General features: G+C 40.8%; 1 protein-coding gene across 1 annotated transcript in view; it reads right to left on the reverse strand.

Annotated features, from left to right (window-relative positions):
• The window catches only part of DRD4 (dopamine receptor D4), a 136,499-nt gene that overhangs the window by 20,663 nt on the left and 97,022 nt on the right, over nucleotides 1-18,814 (reverse strand). The gene's annotated exons all lie outside the window — the stretch shown is intronic.

Consider the following 18,814-nt stretch of genomic DNA (forward strand, 5'->3'; position numbering starts at 1 on the left):
CTGGATTATGATCGATGACAAACGTACGTATAGGCAGGTGCAATCCACTTCCTCCACTGTAGGTGGTATTTGACCAGAGCAGTACTACAGTTGAAGAGGAAGTCAGAAGAAGCCTGGCTTCTCTATGACTTCCTAGTCCATGGAGTCAGAATTCTGGTTGGCTATGCTGCAGCAAGGTGACCCCCCGGTAGCCATCCTAGGTCAGCTTTAGACTCTGCTCCCAGGTTTTGGCGTGACTGTGAAGTGGATAGACGAGGGAAAGAGCACACGTCTGATAAGGAAAGTGACTAGCAGCAGGAAGAGGTGAGTAGAGGGACAGGTTAAGGGACAAGCTATCCTTCTGCGGAAGCCTCCTCATTGGGTCCAGACCAGCCAGGCTGCACTCCTCCCTCCAAGACAGTGAGTGTTTCACTGGCATGGTATTCTCCCGCTGGGTCTGTTGAGTTGCTACTTTCCTTCAATACAAGTTCTTGCTCCTGCAGCTGTACTGTGCCATTACTTCAAGCACCACGCTGCACCCTCCACAATTTCCAAACTAGGTTTGACAAGATGTGGGATCCTTAGATCTAATATGTATCAGTAGACTATCGAGGCCTGGGGAACATCCTCCACACCGTCTAAGAACATCTTTTCCCTCTCTATCCCTCTTCCCCCTTTCTTCTTTTCTACCCTCTGACCTACTTGAATTATACTGTGCAATTGAACAGTAAATGAGGTGCTGGCTCATATCAAGGCCACCTGACTACTGGGAAAAAAAGGTTAAGGGTGTTTACAAAGAATACAATATGCCCTTTTTCAGAATAGGAATGAATATAACAAGTATACGTTGGCTGCAAATGGGCTCCAGGTTTTCCATTTTTCTCTATGCTATCCCTCTAGGAGCCTGTTAATTTACTAAATTCACACCTGATGTTAATAGATCTTGGTATGACTGGTTTAAATGTGACTTGCATAACAACAAAAGTGTTTGTGCCAAAACTGTGCCTTCTGCAGTGAATATACTGCACACTCTGTATTCTGATCTTTGTTATACTTTTTCTAAAAGAAAAAAACTGCATAAAAAGACTTGTAGTGCCCTCTAGGTTTAGCTAGATAGGATTTGTTTTTTAGTCAGAGACTTGTTAGAAACCTGGGATGAGTCAGCCTGCGAGTTAGGTAGAGAGGTTACCTCAGAACAGGTTGGGAGGCCCTACAGGTCAGGGCTTCTGGAGCCCTTCCACCCTTCTAGCAACTGGAGGAACTTTCTAGAAGAGGGGCAGTGGAGGGGAGGAGGCCTAGATTTGCATGTTTAAGGGGACTTGGTCAGTCCCCGGGCAAAAGGGCATGGTGGCTAAGAGTAACCCTTAAATGAGGAAGAGCCAGTGCAGCAGGGATAGAGTGTGTTTGGGTGGAACATGGATTGAAGGAAGGTGCTGGAGTGTGGAGCCTAGATGAGGGCCCAGGAAGGGTGGCCTACCTACAGGCAGGTTCTGAATAGGAGGATCTCAATGTACCACTAGGGACGACATCCTGTCATCAGGGAAGGAGCCAGCCCAGCACAAGGCCTGAGAGCAGCTGCAACCTACCAAGCTACAGAAAAAGACAGTGTGAGTACTTCTACACCCCCCGGGCCAGAGAAGGGAGAGTGTGGTCAAGTGCAATACTCAACTAGTTCATCCAGGGCTACTTAGCTGCAGATCTTGGATTCCCTTGCCCAGGGATAGCCTCAGGACTGCTGGGTGAAAGAGGAGGGATTCATCTGGGGTCTAATGTACACCAAAGGGGACATCAGTGCTCCTTAAAGAGACAGTTGTAACTTTTTTTGGTCCATATTTTTGTACAGTGTACTATGTTTGCTGAGAAGTTGTCCTCAAGTTTTACAGTTCCTTGGGCATCCCATATAACCCTAGACCCCATCCAAGTTGTTAACTCCTAATAAAACAAAAAAAAAAAGCTCAAGGACCATTTTACTGACTTTGTGAGAAAAAGTGTGGAAAATACATGTTGCCTGTCCGTGCAGAGCTTAGGGGGACCTAGCAAAATCCACTGGCCCTCAAGGTGGTAGTGCTGGATTGGCGTGAGGCCAATGTGGTGCCCATATTTAAAAAGGGATCAAAATCTTTCCCAAGTAATTATAAACTTGTTAGTTTAACTTCTATAGTTGGGACGATACTGGAGAGTTTAATAAAAGACCACATAGATGAGTTCTTGCTGGAAAAAAATATTTTAAGCAACAGACAGCATGGATTTATGAGAGATAGAAGCTGTCAAACAAATCTGATTTTTTTTTATGAGGAGGTGAGCAAAACCTTGGACAGAGGGGTGGTGGTGGACGTGGTATACTTGGATTTTGCAAAGGCGTTTGACACAGTTCCCCAAACACAGCTAATGTGTAAGGTAAAGTCTACAGGCTTACAAAAACATGTATGTAAATTGATAGAAAACTGGCTAAAAAATCGTATTCAGAGAGTAGTGGTTAATGATTCATACTCTGAATGGTCTAGGGTTGTCAGTGGTGTACTCCAAGGTTCAGTGTTGGGACCCTTACTTTTTAATATATTTATAAACAATATAGGGTCTGGGATTAAAAATACCATTTCAGTCTTTGCAGATGACACCAAGTTTACAGGATGTCTTCAATTTACAAGCCAACTTCAATGCACTGTTTAATTGGGCAACTATGTGGCAAATGAGGTTTAATCTCCAAATACGGAAAGGTTTCATCACAGTAAGAACTGTGAAAATGTGGAATAGACTCCCTCAAGAGTTGGTTCTGGCCAGCTCAGTGGATTGCTATATAAAAAGCCTGGATTATTTCTTAGATACACAGAATATAAGTGGATATTAACATTTATAGGTAAAGTTGATTCAGGGAATACCCGATTGCCTCTCGGGGGATCAGGAAGGAATATGTTTCCCCTGCACGAGCAAATTGGATCATGCTTTGCTGGGTTTTTTTTATTTCCTCTTGATCAATTGTGGGAATAGGATTATAACATTTATTTTGGGTTGAACTGGATGGACTTTTGTCTTTTTTTCAGCCAGACTAACTATGTAGCTATGTAGTTACAGACTGAAATATAAAATAGCTCCTAACCCTAACTGGGTGACATTTAGTTGGCTTGAGCACTGTGGATCATAAACGTTGCTATTTTCATTTTACCAAAACACAATTTCCTCCTTCTATTCACCCTTTAAACACCCTTGAAGTGGTTGGAAACCCTTACATATGCCCAGTGAAGTGACTGGCCTCAGGTGATACATAGAGATGAAACAAATCCTCCTACATAAGTTGTATTTGTTTATCTACAGTCTTCTCTTCTCTACATCCATAGATGTTCACAAAAAAGGGGGTGGAGAGCTGAAGTTACACTCCGCAGAGCTCAGTGAGGAGAGCTCTAAGAACTGACAGGAGGGAAGGGACACCCCCCCTCCACACAGCTCACAGGAATACAGCTGAGGCTGTCAATCTGCTGGAGGTACCTCCCCTGCCACCATTTTGTCATGGAGTCAGGAAAACTTGTCAGAAGTGACTCATGCTGATAGAGTAACAAAGCAGCAGACAAAAATTACACTTAGTGCATTTAATTGAGGCAAGTACACAAAATAGAAGGGCATGCTTTGTTAATTTTTCATGTCTGAGGTTTACAACCACTTTACACTTTTTTCAGAGACTTCCAGTGTGTATGTACATTCTCTGGTATTGGCTGGTGTTCTAGTGTTGCTCTGGACTGGCTTTTTGACATTGACAACAGTGGACCATACTAATGCAATGTGTGTTAGCACAACAGCTTGTAGTCTCTTGACCGGTAAGTTAAAACCAAATTCCAGGAGCATGTGTGACAGGATAACAATGCAGGAGCACAACTGGGAGACAGCTGTCACTCCATAACAAGAAGTGCCTGAACAGAGACCTTGATGGCAGGATCAAAACATAGATTTTAGTGGTTGGGCTAAGGTATAATTTATGAGTAAATTGGTGATGCTCATGCATAGCGTGTACATGTGCATTGCGCTAACATGTGTTACCATGTGTTTCATTGCACTGAAAATAGAATGGGTTGCTCTACATTTTTTTTACTGCAAACCGGTGCATGTCAGCGCAAAGAACCCATATGAACTGCTCCCATTCACATACCATATTTTTTACAGGTCCTTGTGTCGGCTTGCATTGAAAATATGTGGCTATGCACCTGGTGTGAATGGACACTTATGCAGGCCATACCTGGGTCGAATTCCAAATGAATTGTCTTTAGCAAATTGCAAATTTTGTACATTTTGTAACCCAATGGTGCCATCAATGATTTAAAAATTTGACCAGTCAAGCCTTCAATTTCACCTAATGTTGCTACAGAGAAGTATTTTTGTGGCCAAGTTTCTTTTCTTTCCAGGTCACAGCTCATGCTCATTTCTTTTTCAATTACATTTCTTTCTCAACTCTCCCATCACGGATTAGAAATTTGCAACATACCCGATCACTCTAACTCGATGGTTGCATGAACATTGGCCGTTTCTGTGGCCCACTAATGATGCAAAATTTGAACAAAAATTCTTTGAAAAGATTTTTGAAAGAAAATTCTTTCGGAATTCGACCAATTTATGGCCGTCTTTTAATTCATTGACAGGTGTATTTGAACTACAGTTGACCTCCATCTGAACTGCATATGACCTGATTCAAGCAGGTTTTGCATTCCCATAGACTTGTATAGGAAAGTGAAACCTGTGTGGAGTAAAAAAAAAAAAAAGCCTGTCAACACAGGACCTTCATGTCATTAATAAAAAAATATGCATTACAAAAGATTCTTAAGAAAAGTATTTATATGCAGTTTGTGAATATATGGTTCCTCCAGGCACCAGACGAGTTCTGAGTATGAGACATCAAACAAATGTGCAGAACTGTGATATATTTATAGACAGAACCAAACGAAGCTGGGTACAAGGACCTTTACTGCTGACCTTTAATGTGACATTTGTTAAATAAAGCCAGGTATTGCTTGATGTTGGCACAGGTGAAAATTAAAATAAAAGATGTAAAAGGAACAGTTCAGACCACAGGGTCAGTAATATTGATTGTCAACTTCCCCCATAATTGCTATGAATAAGTCCAAGAAGAAAATAAACAACAATTGGGCTGGGCGCTAAATTGCACAATGGAGACAAAGCATTCTAATGCTGCTGTATAGTCCCCTTGGGAACGGAGGTACAATGTATGAAAACAGAAAAACAGCGCACTAGAAGATTTGCAAATGGTGTTTTGCTAATGAGAAATATGGATAATGCCCAAAAATAATCCAAACATGGTTCTGTCCAACAGTTAAAAATGTGATCCTTTTAATAAAAGCATGATAAAAAACATGTAACATCAGTGGGCATGACCACTAGAAATTTCTGCTTTTAGTTTGCAGTGGTTTTTATTAAGTAATTTTTATAACAACAACAGGTAGTACAATTAAATAGTGTATCATCATACACACAAACATAAGGCACTAGGAACAACAAATTGTACCATGAACAACTGACAGTTTAAGGCAAAACGCTTAGTTCAACCAAAACGACAGCAGGGAAGGAAAAGAGAAAGCAAAGAAAAGATTGGAAGAGAGGGTCAAGAAAGGAGACATGAAGGCACACATATGTATTGAATCCACGGGTTTCAAACGATATTACATTTCTTTGAAGCTTTTTGCAGGATACAGGTGAGCTTGTCATTGACCATAATCCAGTTTAGTTTTTTTTTTTAATCATAATCAAGTGGAATAGCCGATTGCTTCCAATGTCTAGCTATGGTGATTCTCGCTGCCAGAATCATGTAAGAGATCAGCTTATTGGATTTCTTGGGAACATTATCAGGGAATTTATGAAAGAGCGCTGTCTGCATGGATCTGCATATATTTACTCCTGTCACTGAATTTATCAAGTTAAACATGTGAATCCAAAATTGCAAGTGGACACTGCCACCAGATGTGATACATAGGCCATATACCTGGCCACAGCGCTGAAAACACATCGCAGAAGCAGACCGATGCATCCTCGCAATCCGAGTGGGAACCAAATAGCATCGTAACAAAGTTTTATAATTCGCTTCAATTAGGGTAGTATTGATAGAAATTTTTGCAAAAGCAATATCTTGCCAATCCGATAAATCATAATTGACAGATAAATCACTTTCCCAGTGCTCCATATACGGAAGTTTACAAAGCGGATCAGTGAGGAGAGCATATATTACGGAGATACGGCCTTTTGGTGAAGCCCTATTCTGGCAAGAAAGTTCAAAGGTGGTAAGCAAAGGCGTTTCATCCAATAAAGCAAGCTTCGAGTGGAGAAATGAGACAATCTGGTTATATCTAAAAATTTCAGAGGCAGGCATATGCAATTTGTCCTTAAAATATTGTAAAGAATATATGCAAGAACCGTTAAGATAGTCTCCTATCCGCAACAAGCCTTTATTGATCCACCATTGAAAAGGGGCCGGCACAAATTCAGAGTTACAAAAAACCGGAGCTACAGGCGTATGTGGAGATACCAAAGATTTACGATGGCGAACCCTGTTCTAAACTGCCAAAGAAAACAACAGAGTGGGGCACAGTATAGGGGGGCGTACGTGATTAGGAAGCCAAAGCAATGCCCCGACAGCGAGAGGGTGACAAGAGAGAGCTTCGACAGAGACCCAAAGGGGAATAGTTCCCCTAGCGGTGGTGTAAGCCAACTGGGTGATTTGTGTAGCCTGGAAGTGCATGTGGAGATTAGGGAGGCCAATACCCCCATGGTCTGGGAGCATACAGTGACTTCTGATTCATCCAAAGCCGTCTATTATTCCAAATAAAACGGAGGACCTCAGCTTGTAAATGCCGTAATTCTTGTCTTGGAATTGACATCGGTAAAGTCCGCAAATAATATAACAATCTGGGTTTGATGGAATTGACTCTGCCAAACCATGATAAAGAATATTCCGCCCAACGACTAAGATCGTCTTTGAGCATCTTAAAGAGGGGAGGGTAGTTAGCCTGATATAGCGTCTCGAGTTGTTGTTCTTCAAGCATGGATAAGGAAACATTAAGGGCTGTTGTTTTTCGGGAATTAAGAGAAAGCTCAGAAAGAGTGGAAAATTGACGTAATAGTGACAATAAATTAGGGATAGTTATCATAATAGAAGTAATATACATAAGAACATCATCGGCGAACAGGGTACATTTATGTTCTTGTTGTCTGCAATGAACGTCATAGATTTGGGGATGGAAGCGAATTGCCATAGCCAAAGGCTCAATTGCTAGCACAAATAGGAGTGGGGACAACGGACAGCCCTGTCTAGTACCTCTTTTGATTGGAAATACAGAAGATTTGTAGCCTTTAATGGAGACCTGAGCTGAGGGATGATATAACGAGCGCAGCAAAGCCATAAACGACAGGCCAAATCCAAAGGCCTTCAGGGTAGTAAACAAATATTCCCACATTAGACTATCAAAAGCCTTCTGAAGGTCCAGAGAAAGAAGCAAGAGAGCCACAGAAAGAGGAGCGTCCCAATTAGAACGGACAGCAGAGATCAGAGTAAAGAGGGGATCTGCAAATCTGGTCTAATGTTTGACGACCTAATTTGAACTCCGACTGGTCTGTAGCTTCCCTAGTGGTCTGATTATGTCAGTATTTCTGTGCTCAAAGCGGTACATTTTTTTGCATGGAAATATGTAGTTTTTTTATTGTAGGCCTGTAATTTTTAGGAATAACTCATTGAAATCTGTCAGAACAAGAGTCAAGTAAACATCCCGGGTATGTTAAAATTTGAAACACGAAATCATAAATTATAATTTAATAAATAATCATAAATAATAATAATATAATAATAATAAATTTAATTCAATAATATAATCAAACCAAAAACACTGAAATTTGAAATATAACACCAAGTTCGCACATCTCTGAGCAAAGTCGCAAAATTGTTTTCAGTGTCTGATGACGAATTTCCCCACAAATCATTATCACTCAATTCTGCAAGTAGTTCTAATTTATTATCGCTGTTCTAAAACCGCTTTTGACCTAAAGGGACACTTTTTGGACGCCATGGACATTTCTCAGTTTCCAGGCAGAAAGAACAGTAAAAATGCAGGCAGGGCACAGGGCAAAGCAGTAAGGACAAAATGTATGTGAAATGCTTTGATACAGTAATGTTTTACTATGTGATTTTAGTGTATTTAGTGAATGTCACTTTTTGACATTTTTAAATTTCCCACCAGTTCCGTCCCCGTACTTCCTGACGTCGCAGGCAACGGAACCCGAAAGACAGATGCCGGTATCGGCCGGAGGACATTGCTGGGGATGCTGCAGGGGGGACATCGCGGGAGCGCAGGACAAGGTAAGTGCAGAAGGGATCCTGGAGCAACGCTGCAAGGTATTCCCGAGTGTAGCTCGGGGTTACCGCTTGTGGTGCTGAAACTTTACCCTGAGCTACACTCGGGAATACCTCCAGGGAGGTTAACAATATATTGTGCCAGAAAGGAATTAAGACGTATGGCTAGGAGTTTTGTTAAAATTTTTAAATCAAAATTAATTAAGGAAATACGGCGATAATTGCGAACATCAGAAGAATCTTTATTGGGTTTGGGGAGAACACTAATATATGCCCTATTTTCATCTAACGGGACCCCGCCCTCTTCCTTCAAGGAACCGAAGTAAGTGTCATATGTGGAAGATGAGCAGAAAAAGTTTTATAGTATGTATTAGGAAGGTCATCGGGGCCCGGGGATTTATGGGACGATAGTATTTTAAGAACGTTTTGGAGTTCCTCAGAAGTAATAGGTTGTTCCATTAACTCTCTATGAGCTTCAGTAAGGGAGGGAACAGGCAAAGACTCTAGAATAGATCGAACAGAGGAAGGTTCCACTAGCCGAGGTGGGCCATACAGGGAGGCATAAAAATCATGAAATTCCCCAAGGATCTTCTGAAGATCTTGCGTGATAGTACCTCCCTTTAGCCTGAGTTTGGGCAGTGCTGAATGAGCGAATTTGGGGGTAAGCTTATGTGCTAGAAGGGAACCTGGCCTGTCCCGCTACGTGAAAAACGTATGGTTCATCCAGCTTAATTGCTTTTCCGCTTTTGTGGTGAGGCAGAGGTGAAGTTCCAACCGGGCTTGCTCCACCTTTGATAAGAGATTTGAGGTCGGGGTAAGTTTAACCTCCCTAACGGTATTCCCGAGTGTAGCTCGGGGTAAAATGTCTGTACCAAAAGCGGTAACCCCGAGCTACACTCGGGCTTACCATGCAGCGCTGCATAGGGAGTCCCTGCAGCACTTACCTTGTCCTTCGCTCCCGCGATGTGTCCCCTGCAGCGTCCCCGGCCATCTCCTCCGGCAGATGCCGGCATCTGGCTCCTGTGTTCCGGTCCCTGTAACGTCGGGATGTATGGGCGGCGGCGGCGGCGGCGGGAAATTTGAAAATTTAAAAAAAATGTCATTTTTTTCAAAACGATTTTTCATAGTAAAACATTGCTGTTTCAACCCATTGCACATACATTTTGTCCCTAGTGCTCTGTCCTGTCCCCTGTCTGCATTTTGAATGTTCTTTCTACCTGGAAACTTAGAAAAGTCCACGGCATTCAAAAAGTGTCCCTTTAGGTCAAAAGCGGGTTTAGATCAGCTAGAGAACAGCGATAGTAAATCAGAACCACTTGCAGAATTGAGTGATAATGATTCGTGGAGAAATTCGTCATCAGACACTGAAAACAATTTTGCGACTTTGCTCAGCAATGTGCGAACTTGGCGCTATATTTCAAATTTCAGTGTTTTTGGTTTGATTATATTATTGAATTAAATGTAATATTATTATTATTTTTTATGATTATTTATTAAATTATAATTTATGATTTCGTGTTTCAAATTTTATCATACCCGGGATGTTTAATAGACTCTTGTTCGGACAGATTTCAGTGAGTTATTCCTAAATATTACAGCCTACAATAAAAAAACTACATATTTCCATGCAGAATAATGGTACCGCTTTCAGCACCAAAAATCTGAAATAATCATACCGCTAGGGAGGTTAAGTTGGGAAACTAATGATTTATAATCTCTAGATTCGGCAGAGATCAATTCCTCAGGAGACTTTTTAATTCTGGAGGACAGCTGGATAAAGAAGCCTCTAACAGAGGCTTTGTGGGCTGCCCAATTAATAGAGGGATTCGTATCCTCCACCGTATTAATTGCAAAGTAGGACTTGAGATGGTCGCCCACTGCCAGGCAACATGACTCATCGCTCAGTAAAGACTCGTTCAGAAATTTCTGTTTTTAAAACTCACCTCCAGCCTGTTGTTATATAATTTTTGTTGAACTATTTCTAGAAACGGGAAAAAGAATGGGTGTAGAATGCAACTTTAAAGCAAGTTCTAGGCAACTTTTCAGACAGTATAGTGTTTATTGGATCCCAGAAACAGATGACAAGTCCAACAGAATAAATCCAAAATAATATAAAAATCAAAAGGTTTATAGAATATTTCAGAATACTAAATTCTTCATTTTATGCCTTTAGCATGTATATAGACACTATGGGGTTGATTTACTAAAGCTGGAGAGTGCAAAATCCAGAGCAGCTCTGCATAGAAACCAGTCAGCTTCCAGGTTTTTTTTTTTTGCCAAAGCTTAATTGAACAATTGGAAGTTAGATCCTGATTGGCTACCATGCTCAACTGCACCAGATTTTGTACTCACCAGGTTTATAAAACCAACTCCTATGAATGCAAAAAATCCAATCCATGTGCGCTACTATACACCCTGTTCCAAATTATTATGCAAATGATATTTTTCTCATTTATATAAATAATTGATGTAAATAACAGTCAGCATAATTCTCATGTTATCAACTATTAAGAGTACAATTCAAATTTTATTGAACAAACCTCCTAATGATAAAAGTATTTTTTTTAAACATAAAACACTTACAATGCACTGTTCCAAATTATTACGCACAGTAAGTTTCAAAACACTTTATAGGTTGTAAAGAACTGAAAATTGTCCTTTGTTGTGTTTGCAGCATATTTACTGAAATCAAAAGCAATTTCAATCAAACTTTTAACAACATTTTAACTTTTTAAACATTTTAACAGGTCACGTTACATTGTAACATAGGACCCCTTATTTGATAGCAGCTTCACAAGTCTTGCATCCATTGAACTTGTGAATTTTTGGACAGTTTCTGCTTAAATTTGTTTGCAAGATGTCAGAATAGCCTCCCAGAGCTGCTGTTTGGATGTAAACTGCCTCCCACCCTCATAGATCTTTTGCTTGAAGATGCTCCAAAGCTTCTCAATAGGATTGAGGTCAGGGGAGGATGGAGGCCACACCATGACTTTCTCTCCTTTTATCCCCATAGCAGACATTGATGCAGAGGTATTCTTTGCAGCATGAGATGGTGCATTGTCATGCATGAAGATGATTTTATTATGGAAAGCATAGTTCTTCCTTCTGTACCAGGGAAGAAAGTGGTCAGTCATAAACTCCACATACTTTGCAGAAGTCATCTTTACACCTTCGGGGACCCTAAAGGGGCCGACCAGCTCTGTTCCCATGATTCCGGCCTAAAACATGACTTCACCACCGCCTTGCTGATGTCACAGCCTTGTTGGAACAGGGTGGCCGTCCACCAACCATCCACTACTCCATCCATCTGGACCATCCAGGGTTGCACGGCACTCATCAGTGAACAGGACTGTTTGAAAATTAGTCATCATGTATTTTTCTGCCCAATGCAGCCATTTCTGCTTGTGAGCATTGGTTATTGGTGGCCGAATAGAAGGTTTATGCACAGTTGCAAGACTCTAAAGGACTCTACATCTTGATGTCCGTGGGACACCAGAGGCACCAGCAGCTTCAAATATCTGTTTCCTGCTATGTAATGGTATTTTAGCAGCTGTTCTCTTGATCCGATGCATGGATCTGGCAGAAATCGTCCTCAATGTGCCTTTATCTGCACAAACCCGTCTGTGCTCTGAATCAGTCACAAATCTCTTAATAGTGCAATGATCACTCTTAAGTTTTTGTGAAATATCTAATGTTTTCATACCTCGTCCAAGACATTGAACTATTTCACTCTTTTCGGCAGCAGAGAGATCCTTTTTCTTCCACATATTGCTTGAAAATGGTGCTCTGCTTAATAATGTGGAACACCTTCCTTTAGTAGTTTTTCCTTAAATTGGGCTCACCTGCCAATCTAATTATCACAGGTGTCCGAGATTGTTTTCAGTGATCAAAAGAGCCCTGGCACACAATGCCATCCATGAGTTAAACTGAAAAACAAAATATTTAACCTTTGTGACACTTAAATAGAGTTTGCATAATAATTTGGAACAGGGTGTAGATTTGTCCCAAACCCTTTGTGCTATACTCAAAATAAATAGATCTGGTTAAATAATTAACCAAAATATAATGTGAAATTGTAATATATCACCAGTCTACTCAGTGACCTCTCATACTAGTCGTAAAGAACTCCAATATATAAAAAATAGTGCTGTGCTAGTCAGACAATAATAAGTGTACATGTGATACTAAACTCCACAAAGATTAGGCTACACACAATATAACGTTTGTGATAATAACAAAATGCACTACTATGCATATAAATCAATACATGTACAGTGGGGATCGAAAGTTTGGGCACCCCAACTAAAAAGTTGTATTAATGTGCATAAAGAAGCCAAGGAAAGATGGAAAGATCTCCAAAAGGCATCAAATTACAGATTAGACATTCTTATAATATGTCAACAAAAGTTAGATTTTATTTCCATCATTTACACTTTAAAAATAACAGAAAACAAAAAAATGGCGTCTGCAAAAGTTTGGGCACCCTGCAGAATTTATATCTTGTACTGCCCCCTTTGCCAAGTATCACAGCTTGTAAACGCTTTTTGTAGCCAGCCAAGAGTCTTTCAATTCTTGTTTGAGGTATCTTTACCCATTCTTCCTTACAAAAGTCTTCCAGTTCTTTGAGATATCTGGGCTGTCTGTCACGCACTGCTCTTTTAAGGTCTATCCATAGATTTTCAATTATGTTGAGGTCAGGAGATTGTGAAGGCCATGGCAAAACCTTCAGTTTACGCCTCTTGATGTAATCCCCCATGGATTTCGAGGTGTGTTTAGGATCATTATCCATTTGTAAAAGCCATCCTCTCTTTAACGTCAGCTTTTTCACAGATGGCATCAAGTTACCATCCAAAATTTGCTGAAATTTTATTGAATCCATTTTTCCTTCTACTTGTGAGATGTTCCCTGTGCCACTGGCTGCAACACAACCCCAAAGCATGATTGATCCAACCCCACACTTAACAGTTGGACAGAGGTTCTTTTCATTAAATTCTGTGCCCCTTCTTCTACAAACGAACCTTTGCTCATTCCGGCCAAAAAGTTCAATTTTAACCTCATCGGTCCACAGAACTTGTTTCCAAAATGCATCAGGCTTGTCTATATGTTCATTTGCAAAGTTCAAACGATGATTTTTGTGGTGAGGACGTAGAAGAGGTTTTCTTCTGATGACTCTTCCATGAAGACCATATTTGTACAAGTATCTCTTTATAGTGGAATAGTGTACCACAACTCCAGTGTCTGCCAGATCTTTCTGGAGGGATCGTGCAGTCAAACGTGGGTTTTGAATTGTTTTTCTCACAATCCTGCGAGCTGTTCTGTTTGATATTTTTCTTGGTCTTCCAGATCTTGCTTTAACTTCCACTGTTCCTGATGACTGCCATTTCTTAATTACATTCCGAACAGAGGATATTGACATCTGAAAACGCTTTGCTATCTTCTTATAGCCTTCTCCAGCTTTGTGAGCGTCAACTATTTTCAGTTTCAGTTTTCTAGACAACTGCTTAGAAGAACCCTGGTGCTGATTGTTGGGGCAAGGTCAGATGAGTCTGGGCATTTAAAACCTTTGAGATTGACATAACCTGGTCTTCCCAGATGATGATTGAGAACAATCCATGACACTGGCAGGTCTCAGCTTTGCAAAGGGGGCAGTGCATGCTATAAATTCTGCAGGGTGCCCAAACTTTTGCAGACGCCATTTTTTTGTTTTCTGTTATTTTTAAAGTGTAAATGATGGAAATAAAATCTAACTTTTGTTGACATATTATAAGAATGTCTAATCTGTAATTTGATGCCTTTTGGAGATCTTTCCATCTTTCCTTGGCTTCTTTATGCACATTAATACAAATTTTTAGCTGGGGTGCCCAAACTTTCGATCCCCACTGTATATAAATACCATAATATAAATTATGTTATTATCACAGAAGTTATATTGTGTGTAGCCTAATTTTTGTGGGGTTTAGTATCACATGTACACTTATTATGGTGTGACTAGCGCAGCACTGTTTTTGACATATTGGAACTCCTATATATGCACTGCAAAAGAAAAGTCCGCCAATTCTACTCTTAATCAGTCTTGATGAATTTTCTTTTAATGTGAAAATGTAGATCCAGCTGTTATCAAATTGCTGTCTGTGCATGTACATTCACATATACTGTACATGTATACATCCAATCATCCAATACCCCATAAAGTACAACACAGCCCATGTTCAGCCTTAGGATTTTAGTGCTACTTTGCCCCTAGTGGGTAGATTTCCCTCATTTCCTTTTAGGCAAGAAGTAATGGAAAATCTTTCCAATGGGGACACAGACGTGAGCAATACTATTTGTTTACCACGAGGAAGGGAAAGAACTTTTATCTGCCTTCACTCTTGCATTTTAACTTCTGAAGGTGTTTTTATTGTGGTCTGTGCCTTCCTACCCCGGTGACAACCACTCCCCTAATATCTGTTATAGGCATCACAGGGAAATGAGGAAGAATACCATATACCTTTACCATTAGACAGAAAAAAAAAACACTAGATGGTGCAAACTGTAACACGTGCAAACTATCAATTAGCATCACTCAAAGGTGAACAAGATATTAGTTAAAACCTGGCAAATAGTCCAAAGGAATGAAAGATGCTGGGCATTCAAAACCATAGGGTCTGGAAAGGACAGGGTTAAATTGACATCCTTCTTTGAACACTTTCACTGCAGCTCCCCAGAGAGATCTGGGAGAACCTCCAACTGACAGCACATGAAACAAAAGCAGAGGGCGCAGATTCAAGTGTAGGAACTCTTTATTCAAGTAAAAAAACAGCCAAATGGACAGCTATATGATGAAGCAGTGGTCCAAGCCTGTCGGCCACAACATTCCAGGAAGCCATCTTGTCATCCAAATCTTACACACTGCACAGAACTGTGCACTAAAGGGAAGCCAAGTTGCAATGAGATGCAAGGTGAATGACAACTAGGGAATCCCAAGAGACATGTCATAACCTGTAGGAGTGAGTGGCAGGGGCATGGCAGCACGTTTCAAAGTCTATAGCTTCTTTCTCAAGCCAATAGCTTCTTTCTTATAGCCTCAAGGCTTAAGAAAGAAGCTATGGCTTTGAAATATGTCACCATGCCCCCTGCCCTCACTCCTCTAGTCCATGACGTGTATCTTAGGATTCACCAGCTGTCATCTGCCTGCTCTGAGATTCTGAGTGAAATCTGCTGTGGGGTGGTCAGTATACTGAGATAACAAAGGCCCTCTTTGTTGGCAAACTTTCATTTGCTGGCAAAGAAGGTCAAATGCAGCGTTTTGCTGTGGATTGTGTTTGAGCAGTGCTGTATTTGAATTTAAAAATAATATGTAAGCATGAAAGTGAAGTGCTTCTCTTAGGCTGGCCATACATTATACAAATTTCTTGAGATTTTTGGTTTAGACTGACCAAAAACCATATAATAGAAGGTCAAACCTAACATCACTTTCAATTGTATCCAATTACGCAGGCTCTTTCACTAGATAGTTGAAGGTATCTCTAAAGGAAATTGGGCAGAAATTGGACAGAAAATTGTATAGTGTATGGCCAGGCTTACTCTCCATTTAACCCACTGGGTCTTAAAGTGGTTGTAAACCCTTACATATACCCTGTGAAGTGACTGGTCTCAGGTGATACACAGATGAAACAATCCTCCAACATAAGTTGTACCTGTCTATCGGCAGTCTTCTCTTCTCCATTCATCCATTCAAAGTGCTGCATTTATAGAGCCTGTCTGAAAGTTCAGAAAGCAGGGTGCGGAGAGCTGAAATTACACTCTAGAACTTAGTGAGGAGATCTCTGAGAGGGGATTGGGGGGAAGGGACACACTGCCCTTCACACAGCTCCCAGGAACATAGCTGAGGCTGTCAAGCTACTGGAGGTCCCTCCCATGTCATTTCTTTTCTTGGTGTCAGGAAAACTTGTCAAAAGTGATTCATGCTGATAGAGGAACAGAGCAGAGAGAAGCAACACTTAGTGTTCTTAATTGAGACAAGTACACACTATAGGGGGATATGCTTTGATCACATTTAATATCTGAGGTTTACAACCACTTTAACTTTTATTAAACATGCAAATAAAGGTATTGCAACCAAAATTCATGTTTAGTAAAAGTTAAGTTTTAGCCTTGGTTCATACATATGCTGGTAAGGGAATGCTTGTAAATCGCAAGTGTTCCCACAAAAACAGACACCCGTAGGCAAAACTTGCTGCTCTTTAGCAGATACTAGTCAACATCACTGCTGCTGTCACTACTCCTGTCAGTCTTGTAAGAGAAGAAAGATGCCCCCATCCCTACCACTGTGCCCAGGGCAGCCGCCCCTCCCAACCAACCCTTGATCCCGCCCTGACAGCACCCCCACACATCAGAAAACGCAGTGCGTTTTTGGGTGTGGGAAACCACATATTGCTGCAGCACCATGCAGCTTTGTGCAGCTGCCCTGTGGGTGCATTTTGAGAGGAGTCGAAAGCAATATCCCCAATGCACATATTTCTGAAAGTGGCTGAAGAATAGCTGGGTGTTGTAGCGACCATCGTCAGGAAACCAGAACAACTCAGAGCAAGGAATATATTACCAGCACACCAAGAAATTCCCTAAAGGCTCTAATATTTTATTGAACAGTCACATCACAGCAAAGGATAGCAATGTTTCGGAGCCACGCAGGACCCCTTCATCAGGCATGTGATGCTGCGTGCCTGATGAAGGGTTCCTGCAGTGCCTTGAAACATTGCTATCATTTGCTCTAATGTAATTGTTCAGTGGCAGTACTAGGGTCATTGGTTCAAATCCTAGCCATGGCACTACCTGCCTGGAGTTTGCATGTTCTCCCTGTGCCTGTGTGGGTTTCCTCTGGGTACTCCGGTTTCCTCCGACACTCCAAAGACATGCTGGTAGGTTAATTGGTTCCTGTCTAAATTGGCCTTAATATGTGCATGTATGAATGTAGGTTAGGGACCTTAGATTGTGCACCCCTTGAGGCTTAGGGACTGATGTGAATGTACAATATATATATATATGTGTAAAGCGCTGCGTAAATTGATGGCACTATATAAGTACCTGAAATAAATGAATAATAAAATGTTGGAAAGTTTTATGGAGTTCCCTGGTGTGCTGGTGATATATTCCTAGCTCTCATTTCGGGAAAAGGGACACCTAGTGACAAAAGAATGCAAGTGTAGAACACACCCCTTGCCACACCCCCCTTAAAGGAGAATTATACAAAAAAAGATTGGATAAACCCAAAAGTGCTGTTTTTTACCACTACTATTCCTTTTTTATTGGCTTTTGAAATTTACAAATGCAGCAAATTAGAAATTGGATGAAAGGTTTAACACTGGGAAACAGTTTTTATTGACAAATAGTGCATTTTATATACAACTATATAGATCAAACCAAAATGAGGGACAAATGAGGAGGAAGGAGGGACAGAGGGACTTTGTTTCAAATGAGAGACAATCCCTCGAAATCAGGGACAGTTAGGAGCTATGCTGCTATGCCCGCACAAACGCACCCGTACAAACAGAGGAGATGTGAATCTAGTCTTAGGACTCAGTGGGTTAGATGTACAGTGAAAGGAAAGTGCCACTCTCGCATTTACAGATTATGAGCAATTCCCATAGTAGGGTCAAAATCATATAGATCTAAACAAATCAGGCTATCTCCTTTTTTTGTGAATTCACAAAGTAGTTTTATACAGTAACACAAATTGCTGTGCTTCTGTTCTTTACTGGTACTACATTTCATGGAAATAAAACTGACATTTCAGGTTACTTGAATATCATCTAGCTTACATTTTTTTGAGCCAGAGCTATCAGTGGAAAGAAACTGACTGATCCACAAAAGACACTCAATTTTGTTGCTCAGCAGACTGGGGAGCATGATAAAATAAATGTGCAGCAAAGGAAAAAAGTAGATAACTAAAAATGGTTACAGAACCTTTACCTCTGGAGTTTGTATGGCATAGTTTACATTTATGGTTGTGGGGGGGGGGGGGGGGGCAATTTTCAAATGCACATGCCACGGCCATTTGAACGGGCCAGAGCCTCAATGCATATGACAACAGAGGTGTGAACTTTTAGGGGTCAAACAGTCATGAGAAGGCGACATAATATAGAAAACACACACTTGCAAAGGGAATATGAAAATTATTATAAAGGCTGAGAGATGCAGAGAGAATGTTCTGTCTTTTTTCTAATCTATAGCAGAGCAGATTCTGATTAGGGATGAAAGGAGTCCTTTTGGTAAAACCCTGTTTGCCGCAAAATTACCGATTTTTGCCTTAAGCAGTTTTTTAATTTAAATTAGCCTCCAAGGCTTCATTTAGCTAGGCAGCAGGCTTTACTGCCTTATAAGCGACACATGGTAGAGCAGCAGCTGCCAGGCATTCAGGAGAAGAAACTTCTGCTTCCTGAACGCCTGTGGGTTTTTTTTGAGACTTTGAATAGGAATACTGCCATGTAACCACGAGCCAAGTGTTTGGTTTGTGGT

Source organism: Staurois parvus, unplaced genomic scaffold, assembly GCF_062004578.1.
Source record: "Staurois parvus isolate SC_StPar_1 unplaced genomic scaffold, SC_StPar_1.0 ptg000715l, whole genome shotgun sequence".
NCBI classification, from domain to species: Eukaryota; Metazoa; Chordata; class Amphibia; order Anura; family Ranidae; genus Staurois; species Staurois parvus.